This window comes from Rattus norvegicus, chromosome X (genome assembly GCF_021556685.1).
Source record: "Rattus norvegicus strain SHRSP/BbbUtx chromosome X, alternate assembly SHRSP_T2T, whole genome shotgun sequence".
Lineage (NCBI taxonomy): Eukaryota > Metazoa > Chordata > Mammalia > Rodentia > Muridae > Rattus > Rattus norvegicus.
In genome coordinates, this window is record NC_141554.1 from 106,636,873 (window position 1) to 106,662,699 (window position 25,827).

At 38.9% G+C, this 25,827-nt stretch overlaps 1 protein-coding gene across 1 annotated transcript in view; it reads left to right on the forward strand.

Moving 5' to 3' along the window:
• Positions 1-15,264: 15,264 nt before the first annotated feature.
• Positions 15,265-25,827, forward strand: part of Pramel (preferentially expressed antigen in melanoma-like) — a 35,824-nt gene continuing 25,261 nt past the window's right edge. The window contains exons 1-5 of the mRNA NM_001419568.1: positions 15,265-15,513; positions 15,617-15,679; positions 17,064-17,153; positions 18,570-18,625; positions 23,681-23,778. The gene's annotated coding sequence lies outside the window, so the exon portion shown is untranslated. The remainder of the gene's footprint in view (positions 15,514-15,616; positions 15,680-17,063; positions 17,154-18,569; positions 18,626-23,680; positions 23,779-25,827) is intronic.

Here is a 25,827-nt window from a genome sequence, read left to right on the forward strand (position 1 = left end):
AAACCATCCCTGCATGCCTGGGATGAAGCCTACTTGGTCATGGTGTATGATTGTTTTGATGTGCTCTTGGATTCGGTTTGCCAGAATTTTGTTGAGTATTTTTGCATCAATATTCATAAGGGAAATTGGTCTGAAGTTCTCTTTCTTTGTTGTCTCTTTGTGTGGTTTAGGTATAAGAGTAATCGTGGCTTCGTAGAAGGTATTCGGTAGTGATCCATCTGTTTCAATTTTGTGGAATAGTTTGGATAATATTGGTATGAGGTCTTCTATGAAGGTTTGGTAGAATTCTGCACTAAACCCGTCTGGACCTGGGCTCTTTTTGGTTGGGAGACCTTTAATGACTGCTTCTATTTCCTTAGGCGTTATGGGGTTGTTTAACTGGTTTATCTGTTCCTGATTTAACTTCGGTACCTGGTATCTGTCTAGGAAATTATCCATTTCCTGAAGATTTTCAAGTTTTGTTGAATATAGGTTTTTATAGTAAGATCTGATGATTTTTTTGAATTTCCTCTGAATCTGTTGTTATGTCTCCCTTTTCATTTCTGATTTTGTTAATTTGGACGCACTCTCTGTGTCCTCTCGTTAGTCTGGCTAAGGGTTTATCTATCTTGTTGATTTTCTCAAAGAACCAACTTTTGGTTCTGTTGATTCTTTCTATGGTCCTTTTTGTTTCTACTTGGTTGATTTCCGCTCTGAGTTTGATTATTTCCTGCCTTCTACTCCTCCTGGGTGTATGTGTTTCTTTTTGTTCTAGAGCTTTTAGGTGTGCTGTCAAGCTGCTGACATATGCTCTTTCCTGTTTCTTTCTGCAGGCACTCAGCGCTATGAGTTTTCCTCATAGCACAGCTTTCATTGTGTCCCATAAGTTTGGGTATGTTGTACCTTCATTTTCATTAAATTCTAAAAAGTTTTTAATTTCTTTCTTTATTTCTTCCTTGACCAGGTTATCATTGAGTAGAGCATTGTTCAATTTCCAAGTATATGTGGGCATTCTTCCTTGATTGTTATTGAAGACCAGTTTTAGGCCGTGGTGGTCCGATAGCACGCATGGGATTATTTCTATCTTTCTGTACCTGTTGAGGCCCGTTTTTTGACCAATTATATGGTCAATTTTGGAGAAAGTACCATGAGGAGCTGAGAAGAAGGTATATCCTTTTGCTTTAGGATAGAATGTTCTATAAATATCCGTTAAGTCCATTTGGCTCATGACTTCTCTTAGTCTGTCTACATCTCTGTTCAATTTCTGTTTCCATGATCTGTCCATTGATGAGAGTGGGGTGTTGAAATCTCCCACTATTATTGTGTGAGGTGCAATGTGTGTTTTGAGCTTTAGTAAGGTTTCTTTTACGTATGTAGGTGCCCTTGTATTTGGGGCATAGATATTTAGGATTGAGAGTTCATCTTGGTGGATTTTTCCTTTGATGAATATGAAGTGTCCTTCCTTATCTTTTTTGATGACTTTTAGTTGGAAATTGATTTTATTTGATATTAGAATGGCTACTCCAGCTTGCTTCTTCTGACCATTTGCTTGGAAAATTGTTTTCCAGCCTTTCACTCTGAGGTAATGTCTGTCTTTGTCTCTGAGGTGTGTTTCCTGTAGGCAGCAGAATGCAGGGTCCTCGTTGCGTATCCAGTTTGTTAATCTATGTCTTTTTTTTTTATTTTTATTTTTTTTTATTAACTTGAGTATTTCTTATATACATTTCGAGTGTTATTCCCTTTCCCGGTTTCCGGGCAAACATCCCCCTCCCCCCTCCCCTTCCTTATGGGTGTTCCCCTCCCAACCCTCCCACCATTGCCGCCCTCCCCCCATAGACTAGTTCACTGGGGGTTCAGTCTTAGCAGGACCCAGGGCTTCCCCTTCCACTGGTGCTCTTACTAGGATATTCATTGCTACCTATGGGGTCAGAGTCCAGGGTCAGTCCATGTATAGTCTTTAGGTAGTGGCTTAGTTCCTGGAAGCTCTGGTTGCTTGGCATTGTTGTACTTTTGGGGTCTCGAGCCCCTTCAAGCTCTTCCAGTTCTTTCTCTGATTCCTTCAATAGGGGACCTATTCTCAGTTCAGTGGTTTGCTGCTGGCATTCGCCTCTGTATTTGCTGTATTCTGGCTGTGTCTCTCAGGAGCGATCTACATCCGGCTCCTGTCGGTCTGCACTTCTTTGCTTCATCCATCTAGTCCAATTGGGTGGCTGTATATGTATGGGCCAAATGTGGGACAGGCTCTGAATGGGTGTTCCTTCAGTCTCTGTTTTAATCTTTGCCTCTCCCTTCCCTGCCAAGGGTATTCTTTTTCCTCATTTAAAGAAGGAGTGAAGCATTCACATTTTGATCATCCGTCTTGAGTTTCGTTTGTTCTAGGGATCTAGGGTAATTCAAGCATTTGGGCTAATAGCCACTTATCAATGAGTGCATACCATGTATGTCTTTCTGTGATTGGGTTAGTTCACTCAGGATGATATTTTCCAGTTCCAACCATTTGCCTACGAATTTCATAAACTCGTTGTTTTTGATAGCTGAGTAGTATTCCATTGTGTAGATGTACCACATTTTCTGTATCCATTCCTCTGTTGAAGGGCATCTGGGTTCTTTCCATTTTCTGGCTATTATAAATAAGGCTGCGATGAACATAGTGGAGCACGTGTCTCTTTTATATGTTGAGGCATCTTTTGGGTATATGCCCAAGAGAGGTATAGCTGGATCCTCAGGCAGTTCAATGTCCAATTTTCTGAGGAACCTCCAGACTGATTTCCAGAATGGTTTTACCAGTCTGCAATCCCACCAACAATGGAGGAGTGTTCCTCTTTCTCCACAACCTCGCCAGCATCTGCTGTCACCTGAGTTTTTGATCTTAGCCAATCGCACTGGTGTGAGGTGAAATCTCAGGGTTGTTTTGATTTGCATTTCCCTTATGACTAAAGATGTTGAACATTTCTTTAGGTGTTTCTCAGCCATTCGGCATTCCTCAGCTGTGAATTCTTTGTTTAGCTCTGAACCCCATTTTTTAATAGGGTTATTTGTTTCCCTGCGGTCTAACTTCTTGAGTTCTTTGTATATTTTGGATATAAGGCCTCTATCTGTTGTAGGGTTGGTAAAGATCTTTTCCCAATCTGTTGGTTGCCGTTTTGTCCTAACCACAGTGTCCTTTGCCTTACAGAAGCTTTGCAGTTTTATGAGATCCCATTTGTCAATTCTTGATCTTAGAGCATAAGCCATTGGTGTTTTGTTCAGGAAATTTTTTCCAGTGCCCATGTGTTCCAGATGCTTCCCTAGTTTTTCTTCTATTAGTTTGAGTGTGTCTGGTTTGATGTGGAGGTCCTTGATCCACTTCGACTTAAACTTTGTACAGGGTGATAAGCATGGATCGATCTGCATTCTTCTACATGTTGCCCTCCAGTTGAACCAGCACCATTTGCTGAAAATGCTATCTTTTTTCCATTGGATGGTTTTGGCTCCTTTGTCAAAAATCAAGTGACCATAGGTGTGTGGGTTCATTTCTGGGTCTTCAATTCTATTCCATTGGTCTATCTGTCTGTCTCTGTACCAATACCATGCAGTTTTTATCACTATTGCTCTGTAATACTGCTTGAGTTCAGGGATAGTGATTCCCCCTGAAGTCCTTTTATTGTTGAGGATAGCTTTAGCTATCCTGGGTTTTTTGTTATTCCAGATGAATTTGCAAATTGTTCTGTCTAACTCTTTGAAGAATTGGATTGGTATTTTGATGGGGATTGCATTGAATCTGTAGATTGCTTTTGGTAAAATGGCCATTTTTACTATATTAATCCTGCCAATCCATGAGCATGGGAGATCTTTCCATCTTCTGAGGTCTTCTTCAATTTCTTTCTTCAGTGTCTTGAAGTTCTTATTGTACAGATCTTTTACTTGCTTGGTTAAAGTCACACCGAGGTACTTTATATTATTTGGGTCTATTATGAAGGGTGTCGTTTCCCTAATTTCTTTCTCGGCTTGTTTCTCTTTTGTATAGAGGAAGGCAACTGATTTATTTGAGTTAATTTTATACCCAGCCACTTTGCTGAAGTTGTTTATCAGCTTTAGTAGTTCTCTGGTGGAACTTTTGGGATCACTTAAATATACTATCATATCATCTGCAAATAGTGATATTTTGACCTCTTCTTTTCCGATCTGTATCCCTTTGATCTCCTTTTGTTGTCTGATTGCTCTGGCTAGAACTTCAAGAACTATATTGAATAAGTAGGGAGAGAGTGGGCAGCCTTGTCTAGTCCCTGATTTTAGTGGGATTGCTTCAAGTTTCTCTCCATTTAGTTTAATGTTAGCAACTGGTTTGCTGTATATGGCTTTTACTATGTTTAGGTATGGGCCTTGAATTCCTATTCTTTCCAGGACTTTTATCATGAAGGGGTGTTGAATTTTGTCAAATGCTTTCTCAGCATCTAATGAAATGATCATGTGGTTCTGTTCTTTCAGTTTGTTTATATAATGGATCACGTTGATGGTTTTCCGTATATTAAACCATCCCTGCATGCCTGGGATGAAGCCTACTTGATCATGGTGGATGATTGTTTTGATGTGCTCTTGAATTCGGTTTGCCAGAATTTTATTGAGTATTTTTGCGTCGATATTCATAAGGGAAATTGGTCTGAAGTTCTCTTTCTTTGTTGTGTCTTTGTGTGGTTTAGGTATAAGAGTAATTGTAGATTCATAGAAGGAATTCGGTAGGCCTCCATCTGTTTCAATTTTGTGGAATAGTTTGGATAATATTGGTATGAGGTCTTCTATGAAGGTTTGATAGAATTCTGCACTAAACCCATCTGGACCTGGGCTCTTTTTGGTTGGGAGACCTTTAATGACTGCTTCTATTTCCTTAGGAGTTATGGGGTTGTTTAACTGGTTTATCTGTTCCTGATTTAACTTTGATACCTGGTATCTGTCTAGGAAATTGTCCATTTCCTGAAGATTTTCAAATTTTGTTGAATATAGGTTTTTATAGTAAGATCTGATGATTTTTTGAATTTCCTCTGAATCTGTAGTTATGTCTCCCTTTTCATTTCTGATTTTGTTAATTTGGACGCACTCTCTGTGTCCTCTCGTTAGTCTGGCTAAGGGTTTATCTATCTTGTTGATTTTCTCAAAGAACCAACTTTTGGTCCTGTTGATTCTTTCTATGGTCCTTTTTGTTTCTACTTGGTTGATTTCAGCTCTGAGTTTGATTATTTCCTGCCTTCTACTCCTCCTGGGTGTATTTGCTTCTTTTTGTTCTAGAGCTTTTAGGTGTGCTGTCAAGCTGCTGACATATGCTCTTTCCTGTTTCTTTCTGCAGGCACTCAGCGCTATGAGTTTTCCTCTTAGCACAGCTTTCATTGTGTCCCATAAGTTTGAGTATGTTGTATCTTCATTTTCATTAAATTCTAAAAAGTTTTTAATTTCTTTCTTTATTTCTTCCTTGACCAGGTTATCATTGAGTAGAGCATTGTTCAATTTCCACGTATATGTGGGCATTCTTCCCTTATTGTTATTGAAGACCAGTTTTAGGCCGTGGTGGTCCGATAGCACGCATGGGATTATTTCTATCTTTCTGTACCTGTTGAGGCCCGTTTTTTGACCAATTATATGGTCAATTTTGGAGAAAGTACCATGAGGAGCTGAGAAGAAGGTATATCCTTTTGCTTTAGGATAGAATGTTCTATAAATATCCGTTAAGTCCATTTGGCTCATGACTTCTCTTAGTCTGTCGACATCACTGTTTAATTTCTGTTTCCATGATCTGTCCATTGATGAGAGTGGGGTGTTGAAATCTCCCACTATTATTGTGTGAGGTGCAATGTGTGTTTTGAGCTTTAGTAAGGTTTCTTTTACGTATGTAGGTGCCCTTGTATTTGGGGCATAGATATTTAGGATTGAGAGTTCATCTTGGTTGATTTTTCCTTTGATGAATATGAAGTGTCCTTCCTTATCTTTTTTGATGACTTTTAGTTGGAAATTGATTTTATTTGATATTAGAATGGCTACTCCAGCTTGCTTCTTCTGACCATTTGCTTGGAAAGTTGTTTTCCAGCCTTTCACTCTGAGGTAATGTCTGTCTTTGTCTCTGAGGTGTGTTTCCTGTAGGCAGCAGAATGCAGGGTCCTCGTTGCGTATCCAGTTTGTTAATCTATGTCTTTTTATTGGGGAGTTGAGGCCATTGATATTGAGGGATATTAAGGAATAGTGATTATTGTTTCCCTTTATATTCATATTTGGATGTGAGGTTATGTTTGTGTGCTTTCATTCTCTTTGTTTTGTTGCCAAGACGATTAGTTTCTTGCTTCTTCTAGGGTATAGCTTGCCTCTTTATGTTGGGCTTTACCATTTATTATCCTTTGTAGTGCTGGATTTGTAGAAAGATATTGTGTAAATTTGGTTTTGTCATGGAATATCTTGGTTTCTCCATCAATGTTAATTGAGAGTTTTGCTGGATACAGTAACCTGGGCTGGCATTTGTGTTCTCTTAGGGTCTGTATGACATCAGTCCAGGATCTTCTGGCCTTCATAGTTTCTGGCGAGAAGTCTGGTGTGATTCTGATAGGTCTCCCTTTATATGTTACTTGACCTTTTTCCCTTACTGCTTTTAATATTCTTTCTTTATTTTGTGCGTTTGGTGTTTTGACAATTATGTGACGGGAGGTGTTTCTTTTCTGGTCCAATCTATTTGGAGTTCTGTAGGCTTCTTGTATGCCTATGGGTATCTCTTTTTTTAGGTTAGGGAAGTTTTCTTCTATGATTTTGTTGAAGATATTTACTGGTCCTTTGAGCTGGGAGTCTTCACTCTCTTCTATACCTATTATCCTTAGGTTTGATCTTCTCATTGAGTCCTGGATTTCCTGTATGTTTTGGACCAGTAGCTTTTTCCGCTTTACATTATCTTTGACAGTTGAGTCAATGATTTCTATGGAATCTTCTGCTCCTGAGATTCTCTCTTCCATCTCTTGTATTCTGTTGGTGAAGCTTGTATCTACAGCTCCTTGTCTCTTCTTTTGGTTTTCTATATCCAGGGTTGTTTCCATGTGTTCTTTCTTGATTGCTTCTATTTCCATTTTTAATTCCTTCATCTGTTTGATTGTGTTTTCCTGGAATTCTTTCAGGGATTTTTGCCATTCCTCTCTGTAGGCCTCTACTTGTTTATTAATGATTTCCTGTGTTTCCCTAAGTGTGTTCATGTCTTTCTTGAAGTCCTCCAGCATCATGATCAAATATGATTTTGAAACTAGATCTTGCTTTTCTGGTGTGTTTGGATATTCCATGTTTGTTTTGGCGGGAGAATTGGGCTCCGATGATGGCATGCAGTCTTGGTTTCTGTTGCTTGGGTTCCTGCGCTTGCCTCTCGCCATCAGATTATCTCTAGTGTTACTTTGTTCTGCTATTTCTGACAGTGGCTAGACTGACCTATAAGCCTGTGTGTCAGGAGTGCTGTAGACCTGTTTTCCTCTCTTTCAGTCAGTTATGGGGACAGTGTGTTCTGCTTTCCGGCGTGTAGTTTTTCCTCTCTACAGGTCTTCAGCTGTTCCTGTGGGCCTGTGTCTTGAGTTCACCAGGCAGCTTTCTTGCAGCAGAAAATTTGGTCTTACCTGTGGTCCCGAGGCTCAGGTTCGCTCGTGGGGTGCTGCCCAGGGGCTCTCTGCAGCGGCAGCAACCAGGAAGACCTGTGCCGCCCCTTCCGGGAGCTTCAGTGCACCAGGGTTCCAGATGGTCTTTGGCTTTTTCCTCTGGCGTCCGAGATGTGTGTGCAGGGAGCAGTCTCTTCTGGTTTCCCAGGCTTGTCTGCCTCTCTGAAGGTTTAGCTCTCCCTCCCACGGGATTTGGGTGCAGAGAACTGTTTATCCGGTCTGTTTCTTTCAGGTTCCGGCGGTGTCTCAGGCGCAGAAGTCCTGCCGCTCCTGGGCCCTCCCCCACGGGAGCCCAGAGGCCTTATACAGTTTCCTCTTGGGCCAGGGATGTGGGCAGGGGTGAGCAGTGTTGGTGGTCTCTTCCACTCTGTAGCCTCAGGAGTGCCCACCTGACCAGGCGGTTGGGTCTCTCTCTCACCGGGTCTGGGAGCAGAGAGCTGCTGCGGGCCGGGATCCGCGGGTGTGCAATCTATGTCTTTTTATTGGGGAGTTGAGGCCATTGATGTTGAGAGGTATTAAGGAATAGTGATTATTGCTTCCCGTTATATTCATATTTGGATGTGAGGTTATGTTTGTGTGCTTTCATTCTCTTTGTTTTGTTGCCAAGACGATTAGTTTCTTGCTTCTTCTAGGTTATAGCTTGCCTCCTTATGTTGGGCTTTACCATTTATTATCCTTTGTAGTGCTGGATTTGTAGAAAGATATTGTGTAAATTTGGTTTTGTCATGGAATATCTTGGTTTCTCCATCTATGTTAATTGAGAGTTTTGCAGGATACAGTAACCTGGGCTGGCATTTGTGTTCTCTTAGGGTCTGTATGACATCAGTCCAGGATCTTCTGGCCTTCATAGTTTCTGGCGAGAAGTCTGGTGTGATTCTGATAGGTCTGCCTTTATATGTTACTTGACCTTTTTCCCTTACTGCTTTTAATATTCTTTCTTTATTTTGTGCGTTTGGTGTTTTGACTATTATGTGACAGGAGGTGTTTCTTTTCTGGTCCAATCTATTTGGAGTTCTGTAGGCTTCTTGTATGCCTATGGGTATCTCTTTTTTTAGATTAGGGAAGTTTTCTTCTATGATTTTGTTGAAGATATTTACTGGTCCTTTGAGCTGGGAGTCTTCACTCTCTTCTATACCTATTATCCTTAGGTTTGATCTTCTCATTGAGTCCTGGATTTCCTGTATGTTTTGGACCAGTAGCTTTTTCTGCTTTACATTATCTTTGACAGTTGAGTCAATGATTTCTATGGAATCTTCTGCTCCTGATATTCTCTCTTCCATCTCTTGTATTCTGTTGGTGAAGCTTGTATCTACAGCTCCTTGTCTCTTCTTTTGGTTTTCTATATCCAGGGTTGTTTCCATGTGTTCTTTCTTGATTGCTTCTATTTCCATTTTTAATTCCTTCAACTGTTTGATTGTGTTTTCCTGGAATTCTTTCAGGGATTTTTGCGATTCCTCTCTGTAGGCTTCTACTTGTTTATTAATGTTTTCCTGTGTTTCCCTAAGGGAGTTCTTCACATCTTTCTTGAAGTCCTCCAGCATCATGATCAAATATGATTTTGAAACTAGATCTTGCTTTTCTGGTGTGTTTGGATATTCCATGTTTGTTTTGGTGGGAGAATTGGGCTCCGATGATGGCATGTAGTCTTGGTTTCTGTTGCTTGGGTTCCTGCGCTTGCCTCTCGCCATCAGATTATCTCTAGTGTTACTTTGTTCTGCTATTTCTGACAGTGGCTAGACTGTCCTATAAGCCTGTGTGTCAGGAGTGCTGTAGACCTGTTTTCCTGTTTTCTTTCAGCCAGTTATGGGAACAGAGTGTTCTGCTTTCGGGCGTGTAGTTTTTCCTCTCTACAGGTCTTCAGCTGTTCTTGTGGGCCTGTGTCTTGAGTTCACCAGGCAGCTTTCTTGCAGCAGAAAAGTTGGTCTTACCTGTGGTCCCGAGGCTCAAGTTCGCTCGTGGGGTGCTGCCCACGGGCTCTCTGCGGCGGCAGCAACCAGGAATACCTGTGCCGCCTCTTCCGGGAGCTTCAGTGCATCAGGGTTCCAGATGGCCTTTGGTGTTTTCCTCTGGCGTCCGAGATGTATGTACAGAGATCAGTCTCTTCTGGTTTCCCAGGCTTGTCTGCCTCTCTGAAGGTTTAGCTCTCCCTCCCACGGGATTTGGGTGCAGAGAACTGTTTATCCGGTCTGTTTCCTTCAGGGTCCGGCGGTGTCTCTGGCAGGGGTCCTGCTGCTCCTGGGCCCTCCCCCACGGGAGCCCAGAGGCCTTGTACAGTTTCCTCTTGGGCCAGGGATGTGGGCAGGGGTGAGCAGTGTTGGTGGTCTCTTCCGCTCTGCAGCCTCCGGAGTGCCCACCTGACCAGGCGGTTGGGTCTCTCTCTCACAGGGTCTGGGAGCAGAGAGCTGCTGCGGGCCGGGATCCGAGGGTGTGGGACTTCCGGTAAACACAGAACATGCCCGGTCCTAGAGGAATTCTGCTTCCGTGTGTCCCAAGCTCACCAGGCAGCTTTCTTGCAGCAGAAAAGTTGGTCTTACCTGTGGTCCCGAGGCTCAAGTTCGCTCGTGGGGTGCTGCCCAGGGGCCCTCTGCAGCGGCAGCAACCAGGAAGACCTGTGCCGCCCCTTCCGGGAACTTCAGTGCACCAGGGTTCCAGATGGTCTTTGGCTTTTTCCTCTGGCGTCCGAGATGTGTGTGCAGAGAGCAGTCTCTTCTGGTTTCCCAGGCTTGTCTGCCTCTCTGAAGGTTTAGCTCTCCCTCCCACGGGATTTGGGTGCAGAGAACTGTTTATCCGGTCTGTTTCCTTCAGGGTCCGGCGGTGTCTCTGGCAGGGGTCCTGCCGCTCCTGGGCCCTCCCCCACGGGAGCCCAGAGGCCTTATACAGTTTCCTCTTGGGCCAGGGATGTGGGCAGGGGTGAGCAGTGTTGGTGGTCTCTTCTGCTCTGCAGCCTCAGGAGTGCCCACCTGACCAGGCGGTTGGGTCTCTCTCTCACAGGGTCTGTTAACAGGTTTTATTACATGAGTTCAACCTCTGGATCTCTCATAATAGGACAGAAAAACTTCCGACAAGTCCTTTGACCTCCGCATATACAGAATAGCGCATATAAATAAATGATAAATAATTATGTTAACAACTAGTGCTGTTATACTTCCCTAACAAGAGAATCTCAAGGATAAGGAAGTTCTAGATTGAAGACTGGTGCCCACATTATTGTCATATAGAAAAACAAATTGCTCACTGTATCAAAGCAGCCAGGAGAAAAAAAAACTATACACTCATAGTGTTTCTGAAATACATCAGAGAGCTGGAAGATTGACTCCCATTGAGGGCCCAGCTGGCCTTTCCAGGTGAAGCCTGGATATATAGTTCTGTGTATGACACAGAAAGATTGCATACTAGACAATTGGGTTGGGATAAAATCACTTAATACTTTAATATTTCTAAAGAAAATTATGGTCTACCATCACTATGTATGTATGTATGTATGTATGGATGGATGTGTATGCATATGTATATGATATATATATATATACATATATATATCATATCACACACACACACACACACACACACACCAGAATGTCCAGAAACATAAGTGACCTTGTTTGTTTTCTGCATGTTTATCAATTGACCTCTACTAGATGCTCAAAACAGAAATGTGGAAGAAAGTGGAAGATCAGAGGGAGATTAGCTGATACAATTGCAAAAAAGTCAGTGAGTCCGCATCTCCTGTCCTTAATGTTTGCATTTAAAAATCAAATGTAGTCAGTGAACTTTATCACCTCAAAGCCACAAGTTTCTACTAATTAGGTGGAAAACTTAGTAAAACTATGAATGGAATACTATCAAAGAGCCATGACTACATATCCTTTAGCAGTACCATTATGTATTGCTTACCCTATTGAAGAGGAAAGCAATTGTCTCTCACACAATCATAAATTTATAGCAATATTTGGATATCTTGTGGACCTGAGACAAGATAAATGAGAACACTCACTCTCTGGAATCCCCTACAAACACACACACACACACACACACACACACACACACACACACACACACACACACAGCACAGGTTACTTAAAATGAAACCTCATAGGAAATTAGGGGAAAATCCTGCCCAACATCATCAGACCAGTAGGCACCCAGTTAAAAAGAGTTTACAAATGGGAGAGGCATGAAGATGCAGTAACTGACCCTGTTTGTATGAAAGACACGAGCACATGACTAAAAGGAACATTTGACAGAGAAAACTTTTCGGGTGGATGTGGTTGGTGATACCTATCATCTTATTCTCTGTAGGCTGAGTTAAGAGCATCTGGAATTTGGAATCATTTCACCATCAACCTAAAATTACTGCACGTATCTTCCCACTAAATTATTTCCAAGATTTTTTTCTCAGTCAACAATCTCAGAAAAACCTGATAGTGCTTCCTGTATATTCTTTCAGAATCCATGATACCACAGCAGACGAACTTTAAAAGTAGAACAAAACCATGCACATGCTGTAGTTTCTGATGGGATTTGAAAGTGTATTTTGAGTTTTTTAAATTAAAACATAATTTTATTTTGTGTCTTGCCATCCCTTTCATGTACCCCCATTGTGTGCTCGCTCTCTCTCTCTCTCTCTCTCTCTCTCTCTCTCTCTCTCTCTCTCTCTCTCTCTCAAATTCTGCTCTCTATTTCTGTTCTGGATAGCTTTTATGTTGAAGATGAGATGTTGACCAGGACTGTGTTCTTAAACATGGTGACATGACACTATTAACAAAGGTTAGGAGATGTCTGGTGGCTCCCAAGGAATTCAGCAGTGAATGTTCTCACCCAAGTGGTAAGTGAAGGCTAATTAAGTGTCCTTGCTCTCTTATCTGTCCTTACAAACATAGAGCCTCAGTGATGGAGATGAGGGACACATGGTACAATGAATGCTTAATTATTTTCTGCTCACTCTCCTGCAAGAGTGAGGAAGAAGTAATGTTATGATAAAAGGAAACATTGATCCCTTAAAGCTCCATTCGAGAGTTAATATGACCATACCCTCTCAGTCTAGGTAGCCTCCAAGAGGAGGACAGAAGATCCTTGGCTGTATCCAGGAAAGGTCATGTGGTAGTGAACATGGGCTCCAACAGATGAGTTAAAATAAAAATGAATGCAAAGCTTTACGTGCCAATAGGGTGCGTCTCTCCTTTTTCCTTCCATCATTCTAGTTCCCTCCTCTTCCTCAAGTGGTATGACATTTCTTCATTGAAAATTTTGTACTGAGACCTGAGCGGGAGAGCACTATACAATTTTTAGCATGGTAAAGATATCATTATTTAAAATGGATGGCCTTGTTGGACATCAATGGGAGGAGAGGCCCTTGGTCCTGTGAAGGTTTGATGTCTCAGTGTAAGGGCAATGTCAGACATGGAGGTAAGAGTGGGTGGGTGGGAGAGTTCTATCATAGAAGCAGGGGAAGGGAGGATGGGATAGGGGACTTCCAAAGGGGAAACAGGGAAACATTTGAAATGTAAAGAAAAAATCCAATAAAAGAAAAAAATTAAAAAAGAAATCTGACAGGAAAATTATAACAAACCTTCATAATGAGAAAATGTATAGTGTAATCCATTTTAATTTATAATTAATTCAAACATAGCTAAGAGAATTTATATTATTATGAAAAATCAGTAAAAATCAATATCCAGAATCTTTTTTTATTGTTTTAATTGATGCTTTGCCATTGACCGGTAATTTCACATTCCACTCTCTCCTAAAATTCTAGTGACTATGATTCCACTATATCAAATAATTTTTCTAGTTTAACTACATCCTGTGAATGACACAGTGCATTTGTACTTTTGTGTCATATTATGTCTCTAGCACGAAATGTCAAGGTTTTTTTTGTTTTTTTTTTTGTTTTGTTTTGTTTTGTTTTTTTCCAGAGCTGAGGACCAACCCAGGGTCTTGCACTTGCTAGGCAAGTGCTCTACCACTGAGCTAAATCCCCAACCGTGAAATGTCAAGTTTTATTCATGTTGTATTTACTACACTGTCATTCCCTTTCAGGACAAACAGCATTCTGTTAATAGGACATGCTGTTGTTTGCTTATCTGCTCATTTATAGTGAAAATTGACTTAGTTCTATGCTCATAGTATCATAAATAATATTGATATGCCTATTGCCTTGCAAATACTTGTTCAAGTTTCTTCTTCCAATACCTTTGAGTATGTACCTACAGAATTACTAGACATAGACTAGTGCAAAATTTATTTATATCTTGTATTTGTGAGATTATAGTTACCTCATTTCCCCCTTTCCTTTCCTCCCTTCAAATTCTTCCATATGCCTCTTTTTGCTGTTTTCAAAATTGACTTTTTTCATTAAATTTTATTACACGAGTATATGGATCTTCCTAAATATATTTCTTTATTACATCACCCAAGATGGTCCACAGTGAATATGCATATTTAAAGTCTTACTCTTAGGAAAAAGTAATAGTTATCAATGAGTACAAAGCAGTAAGTCTTTGTCATTTGCATTTGCATTTTCCTGATCGTTATAAATGTTGAGCATCTGATATACCTTTTCATTGTCTTTGAAGAAATAATCTTTCAAATTTTTGGCCTATTTAAACTGATCATTGCCCCTTTATTGTTGTATGATATATTTATATATTTCCCATCAATAATGTCAAATATGTTCTCAAATGTACTTTATTGGATTTTGTTATTGACAGTGGTTTTGTTATTAATGGTGGTTTTATGTGAAAACTAGACAAACCTGACAATTCTTTGAAGATACAATCAAAGAATGGAAAAAATGGAACTTTTAGTAGCCTTAAAGCAATTAAAGATAATGAAAATAGTTGAAAAGCTGCTCAAAAGCAGCAATGATAATTTCTAGGCCCATGGTAAATAAACTTGTGAATTCCAAAAAAATTTAAAGGTGAAGTAATTTACTTTGCATAACATTTTCAAGGATATAAATATGATCCACTTCCTATTTTATTTTATGACACCAGATTCTCTGTGCCAACCCAACCAATGCTATCACAAGAAATAAAAAAAAGAAATGTTCTTGTACATAGATTTAAAACTCGTTAGTAAAATAAAACGTTAGTAAATAAATCTATCGACACAAAATATAATGCAACACAAGTTTTGTTTTACTATATTAACATATTTAAGAAAAATAAAATGACTGTGTCACCAGCCATGAAAAAAATGCTGAAAACTAGAACCATTTGTCAAAATTTTACAATTAAGAATAATTTTCATTTTCTTTTTTTAAAACTCTTTAGATATATTTATTTCATGTATGTGAGTGTTTTGCCTGGTGTTAATGGGGGTCAGAAGAAGGCACTGAGTTCCCAGGAATGAGAGTTCTGAACCATCTCTCCAGCAATGGCCTGGTTTTTAAGTCAAAGCCTTCCGCTCTTTTGTTCAATTAATGTGAACTTAGTTCTCCAGGAGAATGTTCTAGTCAGGCAGTGCTTAAGTCATACAGTCATACTCATATATATTTCACGTAACTTTTCTCAAAAAAAAAGATGCAGGCAGATGCGTAGGTACCTAAATGTGACTTGCCAGTCAGGAGCCTCGCCTCGTAACCTCGAGAACCCCAACGTGCTGAGTCATAGAGAGGTCAGCTGACCCCAGCTAAGCCAATCAGAATCCCCCAGTTACTGCGCTAAGTTTAAAAAGGAACTGTTGGGGTCCTCAAAGGGGCTTTTGAGTCCTCAGAGGGGCTTTTCAGTCCTCAGAGGGGCTTTTGAGGACCCTGCGTCGTCTTGCACTCGCACGCCTCTCACACGCTCTCGCGGCTTTCAGCGTTTGAGGAACTCTCTCGTCAATAAGCCGCTGTTGTGCTACAGAGGTGCCGGAAAAGTCAGTAGATTCTTCCTACCCTTCCACTGAGGTAAACGACAGACATTTCTTTTTATAAATTGAACTTATTTGGGCTAAATGATACAGACCCAAGGTTTTGGGATTTATCATCAATTTTGCTGGATTTCTTACAGGTTCCGCCTTGTTTGCTCGAGGCGTCAATTTTGTGGTAGTGTCTAGAGGCATTGTCTCCTGAGGTGAGAGTCGCTTCAATTTTGTAACCAATTGCTTCACATTCTCTGTTTAAATTCCTCCACACATCCTTTCACCTCTTATTAAAAAATTTATCTTTCTAGGTCAGGTATGATGGTGTATTGGAGGCTGAAGCAAGCAGATTTCGAGCTCTGCCACGGCCTGGGTACAGAGTTAGGCCTTGTCTCAAAAAAATTTTTTTTCTTCTTTTACATGAGTCTACTTCCATGATGAAACCTTAGCTAAAAAACAAAACAAAAACCAAAAACAAATAAACAAACCCCAAACATGCAAAACACTGTTTTTTTTTCTTCCTTCACAAACCTAAGCCTGGGTACATAGTAATGCCTTGAGTTCCTGCTCTGGCTAACTTGTAAACTGAAATAAACTGTTTCTTCCAGGGTGAAAACTAACCAAGAAACTAATAATAATAATAATAATAATAATAATAATAATAATAATAAAAACACAAACACCATTATTTTTTTCTTGGTTTGAGTCAGTTTAGTTACATGGTGAAACCTTGTCACATAAACAAAAACACCCCAAATAGAAATAACAATAGCAACAAAAACACCATTTTTTTCTTTCATTGCCTCTTAGTCTTGCTAGTTTTTATATGGCATATTTTTAAATTAATAGAAAAGTGAGCTCGGTAGATAATTTCCCTTTTAGTTTATTTAATTTATATTTTTAGATACTTTTGTTTTAATACAAATATCTGTTCATTTACCTGTGGCAAATAAATGGAATTTCATTTCTAAGGGATTTAGAATTTTTCCAGTGCCCTGCTGTGACCAGTCAGAAACCTTGTGATCTTTTCTCTCTGCATTCTGAGAGTGAGAGTTACAGGTGCTTTCCTCCATGCCTGACTTTTATCTTTAAAACATTTAAAAATAATTGTAGTGTTCTAAAATGTATTCTTTCAGATATCTCTACTTTGGACATCTTATAAAATACCAAATCTAAGATTGATTAGATATTCGTAAAAAGTAACATAAGAAAGGTGAATGTGCAGGCTGTGTTTATTTAGATTGCTTTATATGCTGTATGTGGACTGTAAAATAGTTCCAGATTTTATTTTCATCAGTAGCCTCCATAAATATTTTCATAATTTTACCAACATTACATAACTAATAAGTTATTATAGATTTCATTTTAATTTTTCAGTATTCTTTATTTTTATTATAAATTTTCTTTATGGAGAATTTTATGCATGTATAAATAAATAAAATACGGCCATAATCACCCCCATTTCTGCTTTCCAAGCCCTCCCACATCCCCCCAACATGTCTCCCTCGTAACTTTGTCTTCATGTCTTTTTTGATAACTCACTGACCAATTACTGCTTCATATATGTTATTCTAATAGATTCCCTTTGTATTCCAGAATCCCATTCAGAAGACTTCACTGAATTTAGTTGTTATTTCTCTGTAGTTCCAGTCTGTGGTATAAGTCTGAAACATTTCAAGAGTACTGGTAAGAATTTTTTTCAAGTTTCTGTGGGTTTATCTCTTTAAAAAAACCTATGCAAAGTGTTATTACATTTCCAGTATGCATATACTAGTTCTTTATTCCTGTTCCCTCTCAATGTCCTCTCCATTTTTCTCCTTCCTTCATTCAAACTCATTTTTTCTCATTGCATATTTTTGTGTGTGAATATATATATTTCAATCTAGGTCCATCCTGTGAGAGAAAGTATATAATATTTATCTCATAAAACTGGATTATTTTGAGTAACATGATGATTCTTTCTTCCATGTATTTTCCTACAAATGCTGCCATTTTGTTTCTCTTTACCACTTACTTGGTAATAATTCCAGTACATGTGCACACTTTATTTCTTGGATCTGTTGATACAGTACTAGACTGACTTCATTCTGGGGTTATTGTAAAAAGTAACATAAAAAACATGAATGTACAGGTATCTTTATGGTATATTCATTTAAATTGCTTTGGATGCTGTAAGGTGAAAGTGAAATAGTTCTAGATTCCATAAGTATTTTCATATTTTCACCAGCATCACATAAGATTTTCTTTCCCCCACATCCTCTCAAACATTTATTGCCATTTAGCATCTCAATTTACTTTTGATTATCAGTTTTATTTGGGCTAGGGAAGTTTGACATTTATGAGTGTATTTATTAACCATATTTCTTCTTTTGAGCCAAATCCAGTTGATTTGTCATTTACCAATGCGGCAGCTTCTATATTTCATATTAATATTTTAAGCTCATTAAATTGTCTAAATATTAATTCTCTATAAAATGTGTATAGCTATAAAGTTATATCCATCTTGTTGCTTGTCATGTTGTTTATATTGCTCTGCAAGGATTTTTAATTTCATGCAATTTGTTTGTTCCTGCTGTTGTTTCCTGGCTGATTTCAAAATGTGTCTTAAGGAAGCTTTGCTGTGCCTGTACCTTAAAACTGTTTGGATTCTATAGCTTCTTAAAGAAGTTTTAAAAAGTTGCATCTTACCATAGGAATTTTTATCCATTTTTAATTGATTTTTGTAAATAGAGACAGGGATATATGTTAATCTTTCTACATTTAGATGTCTTGTTTCACTAGCTCTGCTTTTAAAAAGGTTTTCTTGGGTTGGGGATTTAGCTCAGTGGTAGGGCGCTTGCCTAGGAGGCGCAAGGCCCTGGGTTCGGTCCCCAGCTCCGGAAAAAAAAAATTCTCCAACCTAAAAAGGTTTTCTTTCATGCAGTGGATAATTTGGACACTTTTTTTTTCAAAAATCGATTGATTGTAAATATATAGTATTATTTCTGGATTATTTATTTATTCTATTCCAGTGATTTACACATCTCTTTGTGTCGCACTAACATGCTATCTTTGTTGCTATTGTTCTATGATATAATTTATACATTCTTATTTTTATTACAGTGAAGAAATTGAAGAAGACAGTAGAAAAGGGAAAGATCTCCTACATAGGAGAACCAGTGAGTAAATATTAGCTGCTTTCAAGTTATGTCATAGAACAATAGCAACAAAACACTATGCTATTGCAACGAAAAGAGATGTGTATATTTGCATAAGAGAGATCACTAATAAGGTGACACAGTCAAAACCAGGTTGTCTTGAATTCTCCTCTGTCAACACCATTAGGCCTAACACTACTCAATTTAGCCTGTGTCAGGTTATTTGGACAAGAGCAAAAAGCAGCCACATTCTTTGCCAAAACTACTTAAGAGTGGTCTCTAGGCCACTTGCTATCATTGCCCTCTGAAACCTCTCCAGCTGAGATTGCATAGTTCACATTGTACTCAGTATTATTCTCTTTCAAGTTCCTACTAAGATTACCCATTGAAACTCAGTTAAAGAATTTAACCACTTTCCTAATCCAAAACCCGAAAGTACACATTCCATCCTCAAATAGCACTGACAGGCCTGTCACAGCTATACAGCACTCTCTCGTACCCACTTTTTAGTTACTTATCTATTGTTATGAAGAGAACCTATGATCAAAACAATATAAAAGAAAATCACTTCATTGGGGCCTTGCTTATAGTTTCACAGGGTTAGTTGTAACATCATGGTAGGGAGTGAGAGAGAGACAGAGACAGAGAGGGAGAGACAGACAGACTGACAGATAGACAGACAGACACTGGGCCTGTTATTGGGGTTTGAAACCTTAGAGTCTACCCACAGTGGTACTCCAAGAAGGGCAAACCTCCTAATCTTTCCCAAATAGTTCCAATTGTAGACCAAGTAGTAAAATTTATGATTCTGTAATGGGGCCATTCTTATTCAAACCACCATTTTATTTTAGTCTCCAAATTATTAATACCAGCTCCTATAATTTTTGGCCTTTCCATCTGAGATATGGGTTTGGCTAACTAATAACAAATGAATAATGGCAGAAAGACAAACTCAGCAGGGCTTTTGTTGTTTCTGTGCCAGGGTATACTATGAGAAACAGTTAATAAGTCATAGCTTACACAAATGTAAGTCATGGAAAGGGGCAGGTTTTAGCTCAAGCAAGCAGAAGTTGCTAGCTTAAGCCATGTGTCTCTGGTTTTTTGAAGGAAGATATGGATATAAAGAAGCTTTGGAAACTTGGTGCATCCTTAAGGAAAGCTAATGTTGTACTCAACAATGCTGGGAGGTGTGGGATATATAAAGACCCATCTAATAAGCCCTTTAATATCAGCCATAGAGATAGTGAATTTGTGCTGCTAGGTTTCAATCTTTCTTTGATCCAGTTTCTCCTCACACTGCCCTACTCCTCCTCTCTTTTGGAATAGTAATGTTTATTTTGTGCCATTATATGTTAGAAGTATGTGATTTGGTTTTTTGATTTTTTACTTTGTATGATTGCTATTAAGAGATTGCCTTTAGTCTCAGAAAGAAGAAAAAATTCTCTGGGCCCTCTATTTTTAAGCAGTCTTCAGACTGTGGAGACTTTTGAAGTTTGACTGAGTATATTTTGCATTATGATATGGTTCAAGCCTATAGGGGCCAATGAGTAGAATATAATGGTTATAATGAGAACAACCACCAAAGACTCAAGTATGTCAATATTTGGTTCCCAGTTGGTGGACTGTTTAGGAAAGATTAGGTGTGGCCTTGTTAGAGGAGATGTGTATTATTGGGGAGTTTTAAGGTTTCAAAACTTAGTGCCAGGCACATTCACTTTCTGTCTTCCTCCTGCCTGTAGATCAGGAAGTAAGCTCTTGCTACTTCTCTAACATTGTGCATGCCTGCCTGCCTGTCACCATACTTCTCACCTTAAAGATTATGAAATAAGCCTCTGAACTGTAAGCAAACCCCTAATTAAATGGTCTTATATTTTTCCTTGGTCATGGTGTTTCTTCATGGCAATAGAAAAGTAACTAAGACAATAATCTTAAAGCTACTCATGACTATTGATTGCTTTTCTCCCTTGGCACTATGTGTAGCACCACTGAATAACTCATCCTTAGGGAAGCAACCTGAAGGCTATTTCAAGCTCAGTTCCTCCAAGTCATTTGCCTGAAATGTTTGGTGTCTTCCAAAGTAGTGACATACTTTTAAGTCCTGGTAGTCAATTTTAGGGAATAGCAATAGCCTATATTGCTTGAGGAGTTTCTCATAATGCCCTAAACTGATTTCAGGAATTTTTAACATCCTCCCTGATTTCTTTACTGAGCTATTGATCTTAAGGGTGTAATGTTTAATTTTATTTAGATTGTTTCATTTCTGTAATTTTTCTTTATAGGAATTTATAGTTTTACTGCTTTCTGATCAAATGAGATCAAAAGTATTTTTTATTTTAAAATATATTTTACCTGCTCAATGACCTAAATTATTATCTATATCACAGAATATCTCATGTGCTGCTGAGAAGATGTGTATTATGTAGCTATTGAATATTCTATAAATATTTGTCCTTGTTTGCTGTCTTGTTATGATAAACACCATAACTAAAAGGAATGTGGGGAAGAAAGGGTTTATTTCACCTTCCAGCTTATAAGTCCATCATCCAAGGAAGTCAGAGCAGGAACCTGGAGGCAAGGGCCATGAAGAAATGATGTATACTGTCTTGTTTGTTTTGACTCGCTCAACTGCCCTTTTATACAACCCAGGACTAGCTGCCCAAGTGTGGCATCCCCTTCAGAGAGCTAGGCAGGCACTCCTCCCATATCAATCATTAATAAAAAATGTGCCCCACAGTCTTGCCAGTATTCTAATATGATGGAGGCAACTCCCAACTCCTGAGTTCCTTCTTCTCATCAGACCCTAGCTTGTGTTAATTTGACAAAAATTAAACCAGCATAATGTCTAAGTCTATTTGATCTATAGTGAATTGTGTCTGCAGTAAATTGTCAATTGTTATGTTTGGATTATTTATCATTTGACAAAGGTTGGATATTGTCATCACCCACTAAGTAGCTACAGGATCATTTGTTTTATGTTAAATAATCAATATTCAGTGCTTATGTATTTGTATTGATGATGGCATATTAATGGGTGGTTCCCTTTAATTATTTTGTCTTTTTTTTTCAGAGCTGAGGACCGAACCCAGGGCCTTGCGCTTGCTAGGCAAGCACTCTACCACTAAGCTAAATCCCCAACCCCAGTGGTTCCCTTTATTAATATTTATTGGTCATATGTCTTCTAAACAATTAGTTTTGACTTGACATCTATTTTATCAGATCTGAACAAAGCTAGTCCTGGTTTTTTCCTGCTTCTAATAGCTTAGTTTATTAACCTCACCCCTTTCATTCTAAGTTTTTACTTATTTGACCAAAAGATTCATTTCCTCCAGGCAGTAACCGTCTAGGCATACATGATATAGCTTACCTAGGCTTACCTAGTCGGCCAGTTATATTTATATTCAATAGTTAGAACCATTGTAATTAGGATTATTATTGAGAACATTTTTCATTTGAGGAAATTTTTGGTTGATTTCATGGTTTATTCAAATATTATTTGTCCTTGTTATTCTCCCCCTCATTGTATTGGGCACATGATGATTTACTGAATTGTAGGGGTTTTTCCTATAATCTTTATTTCTTACTGTAATGAAATTTAGTCTCTTCTGTTTCCTCACAATTAACACCATATTTATTTCTCTTCTGTATGCACAGTTCCTTTAAGTGCATTTCTTATAGGCTGGCTTAGTAGCATATGTAGTTTGTGCTATCTGAAAATTTTTTATTTCTTAACTGATTTTAGGATGTAACTCCTAGTTACAATAATCTCACTTGACATGTATTTACTTTAAAGCTTAAAATACATCATTTATTATTTTCATGGCTTTTCAGTTTCTGCCAAGAAGTCTGGTGTTATTCTGCTTGAACTTCATTTTTTAAATGAAATAGATGGGTGTTTTGCAGCTGTTCATGTTATGTGTTTGTTAGTCTTAGCATACTCTACATGGTTTTATTCCCTTACATTTTATTCCTAATATATATTACAGAAGTTATTTTCTTGTCATATCTGTTTTAGAGTCTAAATGCCTCTTGTGCTTAAAATTCATTTCTTTCTATAGAATCAGGAAACTTTCTGGTATAATTTCAGTGACTTTATTTTCTGTACCTTGAGCCTTTGTTTCAACTCATTTTTCTCCTATAGTTAGATTTTGACTTCTGCTCATACTCTAGAACTTTGTCCTCAAGATTTTTTATTTATTCATGTATAAATGTGAAATTTCTTTCAACTTTTCTTCAAAGCTTAGTGTTCTTAATCTTGATTGATATAGCTTATCAGCGATACTCTCTGTGGTTTTTATTGATTTGATTTTCAGAATTTTTGCTTGTTTTCTTTTAAACTCCTTATGACTTTTCTCATTTATGTTACTTATACATGTTTTGAGTTAATTTTTTCTTTTCATTCATATGTGTGAAAGTTCCTGAACTTTTTTCAAGTATACTTTCCCTTTTTTAATAATTGATTTAATTTTATTTTATGTGCATTTGGTGTTTTGCCTGCATGTGCATCTGTATGAGGGTGTGAGATTCCCCTGGGCTTAGAGTTATAGACAGTTGTGAATTGCTATATAGGTGCTGGGAGAAGAACTCAGATCCTTTAGAATAGCAGTCAGTGCTTTTAACTGCTGAGCCTTCTCTCTTGCTACCTCAAGTATTCTTCAAGTATTACCACTGTAATAGCTAACTAAACTGTATAAAGAAACATAAAAGGTATAATGTGCCCCAACAAGTATGAAGCAGATACTGAGAGAAATTATTGTACAGTAAACTATGAATTGGGGTAAAAGTAGAAGCTTTAATTGTACCCAATGGCTAAGAAAAAGAACATATGTAGTTGGGAGAAGTTTAGAGGTAGGGGTGGATCTAGGAGGATTTAGGGGCAGGATTGGAATTAAATATGAACAGAATACATTGTATGTATGTATGAAATTTTCAAGTAATTAATAAAAATGTTGTATTTTAGAAGTAGAAGTAATACTGTATTAATAAAATAAATAAAGAGCACAGACCAGGGGAAGGAAATATAGCACCAAGATTTGTGTTTGAATTTTGGTTTCACTGCACTCATTTATCCCCCAACAGTAGAGCATCTGTGAGAGGAAGGAAGCTGCTGCAACCTAAGGCCTTCGTGGACCTGTAACTCAGGATTCTGGTTTCATCAGCCTTGACCCATACAGAAGGTAAATACCTCTAGATGTAGAGCTTCTCTATGACCTCAAGCATGGGATTATCTGAGTCCTCTGTTGTTACCTGGTGATGGGGTTTACTCATTAACACTCTGGTTGTATGGACTCTGAGCTATGGCCCCTTTATTAGCTGAGGGACTGATGCCTGCATTTTTTTTCAGAGTGTCGTTGTCTGTCATTCACCAAACCTCATCACTGCCTGCTACAGGCATCTCCCACAAAGCTAATTTGGTAGAGCCTCTCTCAAGTCCTCATTTTGCAATTGCTCCATGGTTTCTTTTTTTATTAGATTTTTTTATTTATATTTCAAATGTTATTCCCTTTCCCATCCATAAGCCCTCTATCCCATCCCCACCCCTTCTTCTAAAGGGTGTTCCCCTTCCCTAACCCCCCTTTCCACCTCCCCACAGTGACATTCCCCTATACTGGGGTGTCCAGCCTTGGCAGGACAGAGGACTGCCCCTCCCATTGGTGCCCAACAAGGCCATCCTCTGCTACATATACAGCTGGAGCCATACATTTGTCCATGTATATATAGTCTTTGGGTAGTGGTTTAGTCCCTGGGAGCTCCGGTTGGTTGGTTGGTATTGTTGTTCTTATGGGGTTGCAAGCCCCTTCAGCTCTTTCAATCCTTTCTCTAATTCCTCCAATGGGGGTCCCATTCTCAGTTCAGTGGTTTGCTGCTAGCATTAATCTCTGTATTTGTCATGCTCTGACTTTGTCTCTCAGGAGACATCTATATCCAGTTCCTGTCAGCATGCACTTCTTGGCTTCATCAATATTGTCTAGTTTTGGTGGCTGTATGTATATGGGCTGGATCCCCAGGTGGGGCAGACTCTGAATGGCCCTACATTCAGTCTCTGCTCCAAACTTTGTTTCCATATCTCCTCATGAATATTTTTGTTCCCCCCTTTTAAGAAGGACTAAAGCATCCACACTTCAGTCATCCTTCTTCTTGAGCTTCATGTGGTCTGTGGATTGTATCTTGGGTAATTTGAGCTTTTAGGCTAATATCCATTTATCAGTAAGTGCATACCATGTGTGTTTGTGTGTGTGTGTGTATGTGTGTGTGTGTGCACGTGCGCATGCGCTTGGGTTACCTCACTCAGGATAATATTTTCTCGTTCCATCCATTTGCCTATGAATATCATGAAGTCAGTGTTTTTAATAGCTGAGTAGTAATCTATCGTGTAGATGTACCACATTTTTTGTATCCATCTGGGTTCTTTCCAGCTTCTGGCTATTATAAATAAGGCTGCTATGAACACAGTGGAGCATGTGTCTTTGTTGTTTGTTGGAACATCTTTTGGGTATATACCCAGGAGAGGTATAGCTGGGTCCTTGGGTAGTGGAATGTCCAATTTTCTGAGGAACCTCCAGACTGATTTCCAGAGTTGTACCTGCATGCAATCCAACCAAAAGTGGAGGAGTGTTCCTCTTTGTCCAAATCCTCACCAACATCTGTTGTCACTTGAGTTTTTTATCTTAGCCATTCTGACTGGTGTGAGGTGGAATCTCAGGTTTCTCTTGGGTCAGGAATGTGGGCAAAAGTAATTGTATCTTCTGAGTTCTCAGGAGTCTCCGCACTTCTGAGAGTTCAGCTCTCTCCCCCACGGGATTTGGGTCCAGAGTTCTGTGGGACACTCCATAGTTTCTAATTTACCAGAGCATTTTTGTCTTAAACAGTTGGCCTCACTCAAGATTGCACCTGGTTGGATAGCACTCTGAAACACTTAAAACAGGAAAAATGTGTTATTTCTTTATGTTAACTAGTGCCAATAGCAGGGTCACTGTCCCCACATTTCTGAGATTAAATTAATGCTTATGGGAATCATGAGCTTACCTTTGGGGTTAGAGTGTCTGCCTGTTTTGTTTTGTTTTTATCAGAGACACATTATATTTGGAAGTGGCTTTCCTCAAACAAACTACCCCCATCATGGAACTGGTGCTGGAAATTTTGAGAGCCTGCTACTCTTGAATGAATAGCCTCTCTGTGTCTCAGTACATCTAAGTTGGCCTAGCCCTTCCTGGTGTTTTAATGTT